The following is a 15,324-nucleotide window of genomic DNA, read 5'->3' on the forward strand; positions in this document are numbered from 1 at the left end:
ATCATCAGTACATCGGTTACCAGATCAGCGGTCCTTATCCACCTCACCTGTGCATAGTTGGGCTGAGATATTTGCTTCCACCTCAAAGAGAGGATACACACCTCTTCAGTTTGATCAGTGTTTTACAGTCAGCATAGAGGACATGATGCGTCAACTCCAAGAGACCATGCAGGCCATGCAATGGGATGATGCCTGCCAAGCAGAGGTTACCGCCCGTCAGGTAGAAGTTGTGGCTCAACAGACAGAACTAATTGTCAGACTTCAACAGCAGCAGCAACCCCAACAAGCTGGAGCGTCTGCTTCGCATCCACCCCCACCCCCACCTATGGTTCCAACACTCGGGGAGGTGACTCACGTCCAGGAAAATACGGACTTTCCGACAGGGCCAGTCCCACTTCCAATCCCACCTCAGATGTCTAAAGCACCAGCTAATCCTGTGGACACACCGTTCGAATTCGAGGTGGATCCAACTGCGCTGAAAGTCAGCAAGCTCGAGAAGCTATTTAAGTAGACCCAGGGGTTTAACTCGATCCCGGACATTGAAGATAGATATACTGATTCGGCAATGACATTGTTGGACAGGTTCAAGATGCCTCACATCGACCGTTTTAACAAGTCAGGAGATCCCATGGTCCACCTGAGGTTGTTTTCAGATGTTTTGTGCTCGATGGGCTTGACAAAATTACAGAAGCTCTCTCTTTTTGGTCGGACCCTGTCGGGTATCGCGGCCATTTGGTATGCCAAGTTGGAGGACTCAGTAAAAAGAAGCCGGAAAGAGATGGCTGAGGCCTTTGTCACCCAATATTCATACAACACCCAGATCGAGGTTACGACTCGTGATCTTGAGACAACCAGACAAGAGCCGAAAGAGGGCTTTTCTGACTTTGTCACTCGATGGAGGGCCAAGGCCTCCATGATGACAACTCGGCCGCTTGAGAAGGATCAGATAAGAATCGTTGTGCGCAATCTTCAACCCAAGCTCATGCTGAGGATGATTGTCTTACCCCTCCCCACCTTTGCTGACCTCCATGAGATTGGGATATAGATAGAGGATGCTATAAAACAAGGTCTGATTGACCACGAAAGGGAGTCACCCAAGAAGGTTTATATACGCAGTTCGAATGCGACCACCAGTGGTGATGCAACTGCAAGATCTTCTGAAGTTTGAATGGTCGCTACCACTCTCTAAAGCATGACCCGGCTAAGTACTGTGCCTTCCATCAACAAACCGGTCATGACACTGGCAGTTGCGTCCTTCTTCGCCACGAGATACAAGATCTGATTAACAACAAGGTCATTGTCACACCAGGTCCTGCAAAGTCTATCGGCACTGGATCAGTGAACTTGGGGGATAATGTGATTATGTGATCAGGAGATGAGCCACCTGCGGATAGCGCTCAGTTTACCCCAGATGTAGTGGATGGCACGCACTTTTTTTTTAGCATTGTGCAAATGTTGGTTATTTTACCTTTTTGACTTGGGTATTGAGTTAGTTTTGTTGTGTTGTATTGAGTCAGTCTTTTTACACTGAGTCAGTTGCGTCTGTCTTGTTGTATCGAGTCAGTCTTGTTGTGTTGGAGTCGGGCGATTTCGGGGGCGTTACCTCGGACATCACTATCTTGTTTCGTATTTGTCTTTTACACCCTTTCTTTTGAGTTTGTTTCTGCCATGGAGCCAGTTATGCCAGAAGATCTGAATGAGACAACAGTGATTTTCACGCTTTTGTGTTTGTTTCTGCCTTGGAGCCAGTTGTGCCAACAAATCTGAATAAAATGGTAGTGCTTTTAACCTACTTTTCTATGCCTCGAAATCATTGCATTGACCTAAGTTTTTCAAAACTTTTTGAACACTGTGATGAAAACAAAGATGAAGGAATTCCTCGGGATTTGCAAAAATTTGATCAAATTGAGAGGAAGAGATGCATGTTAAGCCCTTAATGAATGAGATCATGCTTGTTAATGTGAGTACTGAGAAAGATCCTGGCTTGATCCAGATTGGGTCTACATTGTCTTCAGCGCGAGCGACTAGTCGTTTTCTTAAAAGATTTCAAAAAAATGTTTTGTGTGGTCCCGCGAAGACCTATGTGGAATCCCTCTTGAGATTGTGCAGCAGATGATCATTCTCAGCCTCGAGACTCGACCCCTTTTGCTTTCAGACCTTGAACTTGGATTCAGAATGTTTAATGGTCAACCACAATGTGAGGCTTGTATGTCTAGAACAGAAGCAACCCTTGAACTAGGGGCAAGAAAAGTCAGATCAAGAAGGTCAAATGTGATCAAAAGAAGCTTGCAAAGCTAGATCAGAAGTAGCCCTTGAACTAGGGGCAAAAAGGTCAGATGTGCTCAAAGATTCAAAAGATGAGTTATCCCGCAAACCAATAAAGACTGGCAAGAAAGCCAAATTCGAGAAACGGAGAGAAGAAAATTTTTGCTAATTCCAATCCATAACACTAGGGGTAACTTCAGCCCCCATTGGATGGACTCCTACATCATCAACAAACGGCAGCCATTCTCCTAGATTCAGATGGCTTCGAGATCTCAAAACTGATCAACATGGTCAAGTTATAACTTTTTTATCCTTGAGAGGCTCGCTAGGTCGAAAACCCAGAAGGGCGACCCAGACAAAAGTTAGAGTAAGAAAAAGAAAAGAAAAAAAGAAAAAAGAATGAAAAGAAAAGAAAAGAAAAGAAGAAAAAGAAATGAAATGAAAAGAAAAGAAAAACAGAGCTCGCAAGATTGAAAACCTGGAAAGGCGGCCTTGGCAAAAGTTAGAGCGTAAAATGAGAGGTTAATACCCGAGTGTACCTTATCCCGGAACTACGTCAGGCCTGATTCCCATGTTTGGGATACGTAGGCAACTTCATCCTGAAGTTCGGCCCCAATCATTTTTAGCCTGCTTGGCTCATCCATGTTGATTGGTTTATCCTTGTTCAACTCGGCTATCTTGTCCATGTACAAATTGGCTCGTTTTCGTTCAAATTCAGTTGTTCTATTCCGTTGGAAGATTCAGCTGCAAGACAATTCAAGTTCAGATCTGAGATTGTGCATCTCAAGAGTAGATTCCGTGTAGGTCGAGCAGTGGCCGTTTGCAAAAATAGTTTTTGAGGATTTTTAATGAGGTTGACTTATTCTCTCAAAAATTATTCTATTTTTCAAAACTGGACCATTTCTTGGACCCAAAAAAGGAAAATTTTCAGTGCTCACAACCTAACTTGCATGATTTCGAATCAGAAAATCGAACAAGTATGTTAATCTAACTCTCATATTGGTCAAAATTGTTTTAGTAGAAAGCAAAAACAAAAAATGGTCAAAATGATGAACTAGGGGCACAGTGAGTCAGGCTTCTTGTCTTTTTCCCGTTGTCAACATACTTGCCAGAAAGGGCGTCATATTCGCCAGAAAGGGCACAACTGAAGCTAACAGCAAAGAGCCGAAAGCTCTCTCATCCTCCAAGCAATGAGGTATCAAGCTAAGTGCGAAGCACGAACTGGAATGGAGCAGGATATTCCACTCCCTCATCTGGACAGATTTGATCACATCCAAACTGGCCATGGGCATTGTCAACCGATGTTAATTGTAGATCTGTTACGCATCTGGTCGCACCGCAACCCCTCTGTGGGAAAGCTCATTGTTGTAAGCAGAAGAATGAGAATCTGGTAGAATACTAGGGGCAAGAGCCCACAACTTCCTGCTTATTCACCAACCACACCCAAGGGAGGGGGAAAAAAATAGAGAGATTGAAGAATAGAGAGATGCGTGCTGAGAGAAAAAGAGAGAAAATGACTTTTTCAGAAAACAAGAGAGTGAGTGCCTGAGTGATGTGAGAATCACAAATGAGAAAAGGGTGGGAAACAATACCCGAAGAAATAGGCTCCCTGTGCACATTTGAGTCTTGTGTTTTGTTGTGTTTTTGTTTGTCTCGATTCTTGTTTTGAGTCGTTTCAGGTGTCAATAGATGTGTTTAGGTTGTTTTACCTTTGTTTTTCATTGTTGAGTCATTTTAGCTGTGTTCAGTCGTAGGCTCAATACCCGGTTAAGAACTAGTTTCTCAATTTCAAATTCAAGAATAAAATCGTTTTGTGCTCAGAGTGCGGTGTCGTGCTCCACATTTGTGCAAAACAGGATTTGTTCTTTCATAAACTGCAGGGTTCAACCCAGGTCATGTGATAATAGTAAAACCAGGACCCATCTGAAGCTATATAGGTTCCGGACTGCAAAGCAAAAGAAAAGAGGGAAAGTGTGGGGCATCTAAGTTTGTTTCAACTTTAAAAATTTCTAGGATTGTATTCCAGATGTACCTTCTCAGGTCTTGTCAATGCTCCGAAGTATGAGTGTGCCTCTACCTTAAGCTCAAGATCAAGCTTGCTTCAAGCCAGAATGGCGATCAGAAGTGCTCTCCCCAAGTACCATTCCCTGCCAGAGGCATCTTGGTTGTGTTTGCAATGAGTTCCTAAGAGACCAACTGCGACGGTGAAAATTAGAGTTCGAATGGCTGATGCCTAGAACGCAAAGGTTCGGGATTTCCGAGACTAAAGTCTGGTTTAAATACCTAGGGGTGTATCCCCGGCTTGAAATCTGTATGGAAGCCCTATAGATTGAGGCAGCGGGTATGGGCCTTGATTCTAGATACTAAACCAACCTAGTCTGTCACCCCGTTGGAGAATAGGGAAAGTTGTGAATATGATCGGGAAGAAAAACGGCATCTGTGGCTTCTACATATAGAGGTTACTCCTTGTCAGTATTTTAGGACCTTTGTACTGTGAGTTGAAGGTAAGTGTTCGAAGAACACAAGGGAAGATCCCGTTAGAGCGGTTCATCGCCACTCACCCAATGAGGTACTTTCTAAAAGCCGCCTTGTTTATTTACTGTAATCACATCACCTTTGTGCATTTATCGCACTCATTCATTTTGTGCATCTATCACACTTGCATCTATCACACTTATTCACTTTGTACATCTAGCACACAATTTCATTATAATTGTTTATTTGTGGTACAGTCTCGTATTTATCTCTTTTATCTCAGGATGCGTGGAACGCGCTCCTGATTGTTTGGTTTGTTTTCAGACCTCTTCTTACGATTTCGGCGTGGTTAGAGTGTCCCTTTCCTCACACGATTTCAGCGTGTTTAGAATTCATCTCAGGTTGCGTTGTGCGCGTACCTGGGCGGTTGTTTTCGGGCATCTTCTCACGATTTCAACGTGGTTAGAGTGTCCCTTTCCTCACACGATTTCAGCGTGTTTAGAATTTATCTCAGGTTGCATCGTGCGCGCACCTAGGCGGTTTGTTTTCGGACCTCTTCTCACGATTTCAGCGTGGTTAGAGTGTCCATTTCTTCACACGATTTCAGCGTGTTTGGAATTTATCTCAAGTTGCGTCGTGCGTGCACCTGGGCGGTTTGTTTTCGGACCTCTTCTCACGATTTTGGCGTGGTTAGAGTGTCCCTTTCATCACACGATTTCAGCGTATTTGGAATTTATCTCAGGTTGCGTCGTGTGCACACCTGGGCGGTTTGTTTTCGGACCTCTTCTCACAATTTCAACGTGGTTAGAGTGTCCCTTTCCTCACACGATTTCAGCGTGTTTGAAATTTATCTCAGGTTGCGTGGAACGCGCTCCTAAGTAGTCGTTTTTGGGCCTCTTCTCACGATTTCAGCACGGTTAGAGTGTCCCTTTCCTCACACGATTTCAGCGTGTTTGGAATTTATCTCAGGTTGCGTTGTGCGCACACCTGTGCAGTTTTTTTTCGGACCTGTTCTCACGATTTTGGCGTGGTTAGAGTGTCCATTTCCTCACACGATTTCAGCGTGTTTGGAATTTATCTCAGGTTGCGTTGCGCGCATACCTAGATGGTTTGTTTTCAGACCTCTTCTCACGATTTTGGCGTGGTTAGAGTGTCCCTTTCCTTACACAATTTTAGCATGTTTGAAATTTATCTTAGGTTGCATCGTGTGCGCACTTGAGTGGTTTGTTTTCGAACCTCTTCTCACGATTTCAACGTGGTTAGAGTGTCCCTTTCCTCACACGATTTCAGCATGTTTTGAATTTATCTCAGGTTGCATAGAACGCACTCCTGAGTAGTTGTTTTTGGACATCTTCTCATGATTTTGGCGTGGTTAGAGTGTCCCTTTCCTCACACGATTTCAGCCTGTTTGGAATTTATCTCAGGTTGCGTCATGCGTGCACCTGGGCAGTTTGTTTTCGGACCTCTTCTCATGATTTCAGCGTGGTTAAAGTGTTCTTTTCATCACACGATTTCAGCGTGTTTGGAATTCATCTCAGGTTGCGTTGTGCACGCACCTAGGCGGTTGTTTTCGGGCCTCTTCTCACGATTTCAGCGTGGTTTGAGTGTTCCTTTCCTCGCACGATTTCGGCGTGTTTGGGATTTGTCTTTCTTCCTCTCACGATTCCAGCATGGTTGGATTATGTCATCCTTTGCATCTACTGTACTATCTATTACATCGCATCTATTATCTATTGCATCACATCTGTATGTCTATTGCATTGCATATAGAATATATTGCATGCATGTACTGCATTGTCTATTTATCGCTTGCATTCTTTCCATATTAAGCTTAGTCTGACATATGCCCATACTTTTCGCGTTAAAGCATGGTTCTGTGATTATGTGTACGCGCCTATTCCACTAAGAGAATTATGGTCTGAGGGTGTCGGCACCATTTCTGTGTTAGACGTGGTCTGTTTTGTGTCTATGCCTTTTCTAGGTAGAAATGTGGTTTGGCCACGTGCCTTTTCAGCATGTAGGATCATGATCTTTCATCAGCAGATCATTCCACACTTATATCATGCCACCCAATTACTTGTATTCTTGCTGCGAAACACATAGTTCTGTCTGTGCACACACCTATCCCACTAAGAGAGTTATGGTTTGAGATTCCCAGCACATTTTCTGTGTTAAATGTAGTTTGATGTTGCATCTACATCCCTTTATGATATTTGTGTGGTTTTGCACTGCTTGTGGTTTGATTAATTCAAATACATTGCGTGTCATTCGCATTGTTTCATTACGTTGTATATCATTACATTATTTTGTTATATTGCATATCATTTTGCATTATGCCCCTAAATTACGCTAGTTTGATTCCTTGCAAAGGGATGCGTAAGTAGCCTGCGCGCGCAACCATTTGTTTCTGTATCTGTATTTTGTTTGTTTGTCCAAGTCTTCGGCCTTGTCAAAAATGGGTCGTCTCTGGGCTTTGACATTCACTCACGTCATTTCATGACTTCGAACTCTGTCAAAGAGGGGCAACTGTAGACACCCCATTTTTTGACCGCCTTTAAGACTTGGGCGCTACTGATGGTTTACTTGGTGATGAAAGATGTGCAGTGCAAAGGTTCGATTTCTTTGGCAAGGAGAGAGTCAAATCCAAACCTTATACCCCATTTTTGGACCAAAAGTATTTTGACCAAAAATTTTAGACCTTAAAATCCTCTCTTTCAAAATATTTTTGAAACAAAGTTCGTACGATGTTCCGACGCTCGCATTTTATTAAATGTTACGCTTTTCGATAAACCGACCAAGGACAAAGTAGAAATGAATGAAAGAGAGGTGAACTCTTTGAAAAATCTTCCAAAACATCTTGTTTAGAGGTCTGGAGTTGAAGAAAAGAGGACAAGAGGGAAGAAACCAAGCTGGAGAAGAAGACGGCATGAATAGCTAAGAGAGAGTCGAGCAACCCTTGCTAAATCAGGCCTATCCGTTTTCACACTTGGATTTCAGCTATGAGGCCACCACCGTTGGAAAGAAGACTTCTGGGGCTTCATTTTTCACTCAAGAATCTCTTAAAGCCAAGTCCGGATGGGGGAGATATAGTTGGTTAAAGTAGGGCATCAATCCAGTTGGACCGAAACTGAGAAGTCTTCACTAAAAGAGGGATATCTCTTAGCACAGTTGGAATTTTGATGTGAGGCTGCCACTATTGGAAATCTTACTTCCGGGGCTTCAATTTTCACACAAGAATGACCTGAAAAGGCATCCAGATGAAGGAGTTAGGCTTGTTTCAAGTCGGGGACCAGGACTGATTTTTGCCGCAGACCACTAAGAGAGTGTGCTGACCACAAATGGAGCATCCCGATCATATGCCGACCAGAAATGATCCTTGTTGACCAAAAAGACTGGTCGGTCAACCAGTGGAGGTGGTCGGTCGACCAGTTTTTCCCAGAAAGCCCAGAATTGGCAGATATTTTGCTCCAGCTGTTCCAGACTGTCCTAGATATTTCTGAATTGAGATATTTCCAACCCAATGCTCATATATTGCTATATATTCAGCCATATCTCATATATTGTTTTTGGGGGGGGGTTAGAAAATTTGGGAGCTTCTCACTCTAGAATCCTCTCTTTCTAGAAGATTTGTGAGTAAAACTCTCTCCCTCCCTAGAATTCTCTCATTCTCCTCTTGTTTTTGAACCTTAAGCTTAGAATTCTCTACACTCTTGCAAAGAGACCCTAGACCAAGCACCTCTACCTTTGGACTGAGATTCTTGGAGGTCTTTTTGAGCTCCAAAAGGCTAATTTTGGCTCAGATTTTGGCTGGTTTTGCTGCTGTCCTTCAAGGTGCTTCAAGGGTAAGAACTTCTCCCTTTCAAGCTTGTTTTTTGCACACTTGCCTCACCATTCTTTTTCCATTGTTTTGGAACATTTTGGAGCTGGTTTTGGATTATCAAAAACTCTGTTTTTAAGTTGTAAAAATGGTAGTTTGAGGCTTGGTGAGTTTGGGGGTTGTTCTCCCTTTTTGTTCCTTGGCTTGTGAGGCCTTTTGTGCAACTTCTCACCACCTTCAAATCCAACTTTTTTAGCCTTTTCACCACTGAAAATCAGAGGTATTTCAGTGGTGGAAACCATGTTTTGAGGTCCAAAATAGGAGGGGTTGGCCCCCCCTCCTCTTCTCTTGTTTGCATATGTTGATGGCCCTCCAAAAGAGCATGTGTTTCTACTTCTTAGAGGCTTTGTTTAAGCTCATTTTTATGACCTTTCAAACATGTCATAACTCTATTTTTGGCTGTCTTGGGCACCTCCTGCATGCTTCTTATACTTGTAGTGTAAACCTACTTGTAGCCTTGGAAAGTAGCATGTCTTTCTAGCATGTATTGGCTCCATTTCAGCATGTTTTTGGCCATTATTTGCCATTTCATAACTATATTTTTGGCTGTCTTGGGCACCTCTTGCATGCTTCTTGTACTTGTAGTGTAATCAATAGATGAGCATGTTGTTTGCATGTGTGTTGCATTGCATTGTGTTTGGATCGGACGTTAATCCAAACATGGGAAACGAAGGACGTTTCATACTCAAAGTGATGAAACGTGCCTCATTTCTTGGTCGCTGTCTCCCTTGATTGTGCATGATAGGGTGGAGGCCTTTCGAGTCTTATGTGTGCATTCATTGAGTTTGGCGCAAGCTTGATCCTTTGGCCACCATGCATTGAAAATGCTTGGTTGTTGGTTCGAGAGTCAAGTGCCATACTCCTTTGAGCTTGAGATATGATGAGTGTGGAAATGCATACATTTCCTTGCAAATACACTGTCTTGCCTCTGTCTGTGCTCTATTGCAACAACAGGAGGAATTTTAACCCTCAAGGTGTTCTTGAGATCAGAAAGAAGCAATATGGAACTTAGTGTAATTTTCAAAGATTCAAAAGAGTGCAAATAGAGGCGTCTTGAGGCAAGGCGGTGGATTTCTAGGAGGACGCAACTGAGTATGCATATCTCTCTTGCCCGTGAGGCCATTTATCACTTTTGTTAGCTAGTTGTAGTTGATTACCTGTGTTATAATTAATTTAGCTTAGTGCTTTGCAATATTCTAATTAGCTTAGATTAGCTAATTATTCAATTTGGTTTGTAATAATTAATTAGCTAGAATAGTTAGTTAATTAGTTGGTTTGTAATAATTAACTTAATTAGTGTAGCTAGTTAGCTTTCATTTTATTCAGACCCTTCGTCGAGAGGGCAAATGTTGTAATAAGTGTGCGTGTGTGTGTGAATGTTTTCCAACCCCACGTCTTTTTCCCTTTTACTTATTCCCTTTTGATGGTTAGTTTAGGGCATATTTCAATTAGCATACCTTATGCTTTGCATGTTTGCATCATTCATTTGTCTTACATGCACCGGGCTCGGCGCATCATTCAAACTGCATTGTATTTCAATACACTTCTTTGAATATATGTATCAAATGTCGCATTCATATGCCATCTTAGATAGACGAGCCCATTTAGTTGCATTTTGCATGTGTTGCATTAGGCACTTAACATAGTTAGGATCATGCATTGATTTCTAACTAGTTGTTGTTTTAGCTCGGAGTACACTGTAAGTGTTTATACTTTAGCATCCTTGCATGTGTGTAAGTGACTGCCATGATAGCATGTTTGCCATGAGGCTATGTGCTGTGCTTAAGTGATTAACTGCATGAATGCCTGTGGGTGATGGCTTCATTGCTTGAATTGGAACAATTCATCAAAATGTGCATTTTAAGCCCACTTGTTTGTGGCAAATCATGTTTTAAGCCCACTTGAGGGTGTCAAATCCGCATTTTAGCCTACTTGAGGATAGCAACTTCAAACCATTTTCGAAAAACAAACATGAGATGTTTTGTTCCAAATTGAGTGATTTAATCTATACTTGTGTGTTGTGTGCATCACATAGTAATTCTAGATTAATAACCGGAGTAAGAACACATATGTTTATAAAAATAACGTATCATGTTAGTAGAGGCCAATCTTTGATCAGACGAGCGGGGATGCTCATTTCAGGACCTTCCCCTCTCGTACCCAAGTTCCCAAGCCGAGGCGACTTTGGTGATAACGGACACGTGGCCTTAGGCACGAGTCAGGGTTTCCTAAATTTTTCAAAATAAAATATTTAGGTGGCGATTCTGAAATCTGGCAAAGCAGTCCATGTTTGGCGCTCTTTGATTAAAATCGATTTTCCAAAATGATTTGTTGGATTTGGACTCTTTGGTGATTTATCAGTCTTACATTGCACTTTGTGAGATTAGATTCAGAACCGTAACAGGAGTCCGAACTGTAGTAGCTAGAACTACAATTCGCATCCTCTCTGCAAGGGGGGCCCGCGAAGCAGAGTTTAGGCAGTCTACAACCGTGGACACTGTGACCAACTTAATTATCACTGGAGTGCATCCCCTATCTCCTCCCAAACACTGGAGTGCATCCCCTATCTCCTCCCAAACACTGGAGTGCATCCCCTATCTCCTCCCAAACACTAGAGTACATCCCCTATCTCCTCCCACACAATGGAGTATATCCCCTATCTCCTCCGACACAACATACATATGCAATGTATTTAAATACTTCATCATATACAATGATCGATTAATGCACATATTCAATATGTTATTTCAACCTTCATATTCAATGACATATTCCAATCAATTAGTTTCAATTTTCCCTAATCAACATGCAATGTCTACAACAATCAAGACTATCCTCCACCGATAGCCCAACGCAGTTATTTCTAAACAGATAATAAATTTATCAAATAGATAAATTATCAACATTTTCATAGGTGAGCGATTAATTAACCCTACTACACCATTCAACCACAATTCCATCCAATTTGATGATTTTCAACTCAATTTCATATTTCCATAATTTTCCAAATTAATTATACAAATTAATTATTCAACTTAATTAAGGCATTTCCCCAATTTTCTCAACTTTAGCCCAAAGGCTCAATTTCATCAATTTTATATCAATAACCCCATATTCCAAGATCTCATATACACATGAACATCCACATTAACAAACCCCTCTTTATAATTTCAATTTCAAAACCCTAACTTCCCAAAATTTCCATGACTTTATCATTTATACAAAATGACTAAGATTTATGTTAAAACTCATAAGAGAGAATAGTTTATCCCTACCTTAATTTTCGGAGCTCAAAGAAGAAGATGAAGAAAACTCAAAGTGCTCCAAACTCAAAGATTTTCGGATCAAAACGTAGCCCACATCAAGCTCCACACTTTTTACAAAGGGACTAGAGAAAACACACCCAAGAACCAAGAGTATTTGTAAAGAGAAGGTGTATGTAAAGAGAGAGAGTGCCGAATCTAGGGTTTGAAGGAAGAAGAAAGTAAAAAAGTGTGTAAAAACTCGCTACTGCAATCTGACATACTCGAGGCTCGCTCGAGCGACGAAGTAGTCGCTCGAGCGACCAGGTAAAAAGAGACCTCGCTCGAGCGCAAAAGCCTCGCTCGAGCGAACAATGCAAAGCTTCAGGTCTGCAACCCAGAAGCACGCTCAAGCGCAAGAGTGCTCGCTCGAGCGAAAGAACTCAAAACATAGGCCTCGCTCACTCGAGCCAAGGAAAACTCGCTTGAGCGAAGAACCATAACCTTCAGGTCTAACAGAAACGTAGACGCACGCTCGAGCGAAGGACCGCTCGCTCAAGCGAAGAGACACACCAGACCAACCTTGCTCGAGCAAAGAAAAGCTCCCTCGAGCCAAAGCTGTGTCTGAACAAGAGACCTGAAGACCCACAACACTCGCTCGAGCGTCCAAACCCTCCTTCGAGCCAAAGCTGTGTCTGAACAAGAGACCTGAAGACCCACAACACTCGCTCGAGCGTCCAAACCCTCGCTTGAGCGAAGAAACAAAAACACAAGGCTCGCTCGAGCGACAAAGTCCTCGCTCGAGCGAAGAGACCAAAAACTGGACAGCAACCATTTGTTTCAAAACACACCCAACCTGTTCCAAACCTGCCCAATACATCCTAAAACTCAAATACAAGGAATTAAAAGACGGAAAGAGACATTTACAACAATACTCAACCAAGGAACCCAAGTCCGGAATACAGTACATAAAGAGGAAAACCCGGGATCGCTATACTGAATGCTTCTAACTATGCAGTTTGGAAACCCAGAATGGAGGATACCCTATACTGCTGAGATTTGTTTGACCCCATTAAGCTTAATGGAATGAAGACTGGAAGCAGAAAAATTGAAAGACCATTAGTCAGATCAAATAATGGATCGATCACAGTGTCTTCCACTATGTCACCTAGGAAACTGATGCCTATGCTCTCTGGACAAAATTAGAAGGCATGTACCAGGCAAAGACTGCTCGAAATAAAGCCCTCGTGATGAGACAACTTGTAAATTTGAAGCTAAAAGGCGGTGTCTCTATTATTGAACACACCAGTGAGTTTCAAAATCTGGTGAACCAGCTAGGAACTGTAAACATGAAGCTAGATGATGAGATGTAGGCCATATTGTTGCTCAGTTCCTTGCCAGACAGTTGGGATACGTTGGTGGTGTCTCTCAGTAACTCTGCACCTAAAGGAAAATTGACCACGAGTATAGTCACCAATGCCTTATTCAGTGAAAATGCAAGAAAGAAAGACATGGACAGAGATCAGTCCAATGCTCTCGTCATAGAAAATAGAGACAGAGGAAGAAGTAAAAAAAGAAGCAAAAAACAGAAGACCTAGCAAAAGAAGATCTCAAGACAGAAGAAAGTCCAAAGAAGGTAATAGCCGGCCAAGGTTTAAGTGTTACTACTGTGGCTAAGAGGTTCATATAAAGAAATATTGCTATGCCTTAAAGGAATAACAAAAACAAGGCAATAGTCAGTCGAAGACCAATGACGAGAATGCTATAGTTACTATCTCAGAGGGTGTTGCATTATTCTCTGTTAGAGAAAAAGAATGCCTTCATATGTCAAACAGTGACACCGAATGGGTGTGAGACACAACAACTTCCTACCATGCCACACCCCGGAAAGAGTTCTTCTGTACGTACTAAGCTAGAGACTTTGGTACGGTGAGGATGAGAAACTCCAATTTTTCAAAGATTATGGGATTGGTGATGTTCACTTCCAAACCAAAGTTGGGTGCACGATGGTGTTGAAAGATGTTAGGCATGTTCCCAATTTATGCCTAAATCTTATTTAATGGATAGCCTTAGATCAACAAGGCTATGAGAACTACTTCGACAAAGGCATGTGAAAGTTGAAGAAGGGCTCTCTGGTGGTAGCCAGAGGATAAGCAAGTGATACTCTGTACAAAACTCATGTGAAGGTGAGTTCAGACAGCCTCAATGCAGTAGAAGATGAAGCATCACCAAATTTGTAGCACAAAAGGTTGGGTCATATGAGTGATGAAGGATTGCAAATTCTGGCAAAGAAATCTCTTATTCCCTTGCCAAAGATGCGAAGTTAAACCCTTGTGGCAACTGTTTATTTGGAAAGCATCATAGAGTCAATTTTTCATCATCATCTAGAAGACAAGCAAAGTTGTTGAGCAGATTATACTCTGATGTATGTGGTTTGATAGAAGTGAAATCTTTGGGTGGCAGAAAATACTTTCTGACTTTTATTGATGATGCATCTCGAAAGGTTTAGGTATATTTCTTGAATAGATATTTCATGCTATGGTGGAAAGGGAGACTGGAAAGAGACTGAAGTGTCTCCGAACAAACAATGGAGCGAATACACTTCAAAAAAATTTGAAGCCTATTGTGCTACTTGCGACATCCAGCATGAGAAGATTGTTCTTGGAACCCCACAACACAATGGTGTAACCGAGAGAATGAACTAGACCATTGTGGAGAAGGTCAGATATATGCTCAAAATGGCAAAGCTGCCAAAGCCATTTTAGAGAGAAGTTGTCTATGTTGCTTGCTATCTAATCAACAGGTCACCATCAGTTCCACTGAATTTTGAGATTCCAAAAAAGGTATGATCTAGAAGGGAAATTTTTTACTCACACTTGAGAGTGTTTGGGTGCAAAGCATTTGCACATGTATCTAAGGAGTACATGCAGAAGCTAGATGATAAAGCCACTCCTTGTATCTTTATTGGCTATGGAGATAAAGAATTTGGATACAAATTGTGGGATCTGAAAAATAAGGAGGTCATTCGAAGTAGAGATGCAGTGTTTCAAAAAGGCCAGACCTTAAAAGACTTTGGGTAACCAGCCAAACCCAAAATTGATAATGTTTCAGAGGTTTTTCTGAATCCTACACCATCAAAGCATGCCACTAATGAAAAAGAGCTACCACAGCATGCAACCAATGATATAGAGTTGCAAAATGGATTTCCAGAAAAAAGAGGGTGTTGAGTAGAAGGAGCCACAACTCCTTCCACCAGAGACTGTATATGAAGATCAACAAGAGAGCCTAAGACGTCGTCAAAATACCCTGTTTCTGAATATATTTTACTTATTTATGAGGGGAAACCAGAAAGTTTTTCAAAAGTAAAGAGTCATTCAGAGAAAGACTGTTAGATGCAAGTCATGAAAGAGGAGATGAGTTCTTTACAGAAGAATCACACTTACGAGCATGTTCCACTTCCAAGAG

The sequence above is a fragment of the Camellia sinensis genome, chromosome 2 (genome assembly GCF_055761805.1).
Source record: "Camellia sinensis isolate YWXY chromosome 2, ASM5576180v1, whole genome shotgun sequence".
NCBI lineage: Eukaryota > Viridiplantae > Streptophyta > Magnoliopsida > Ericales > Theaceae > Camellia > Camellia sinensis.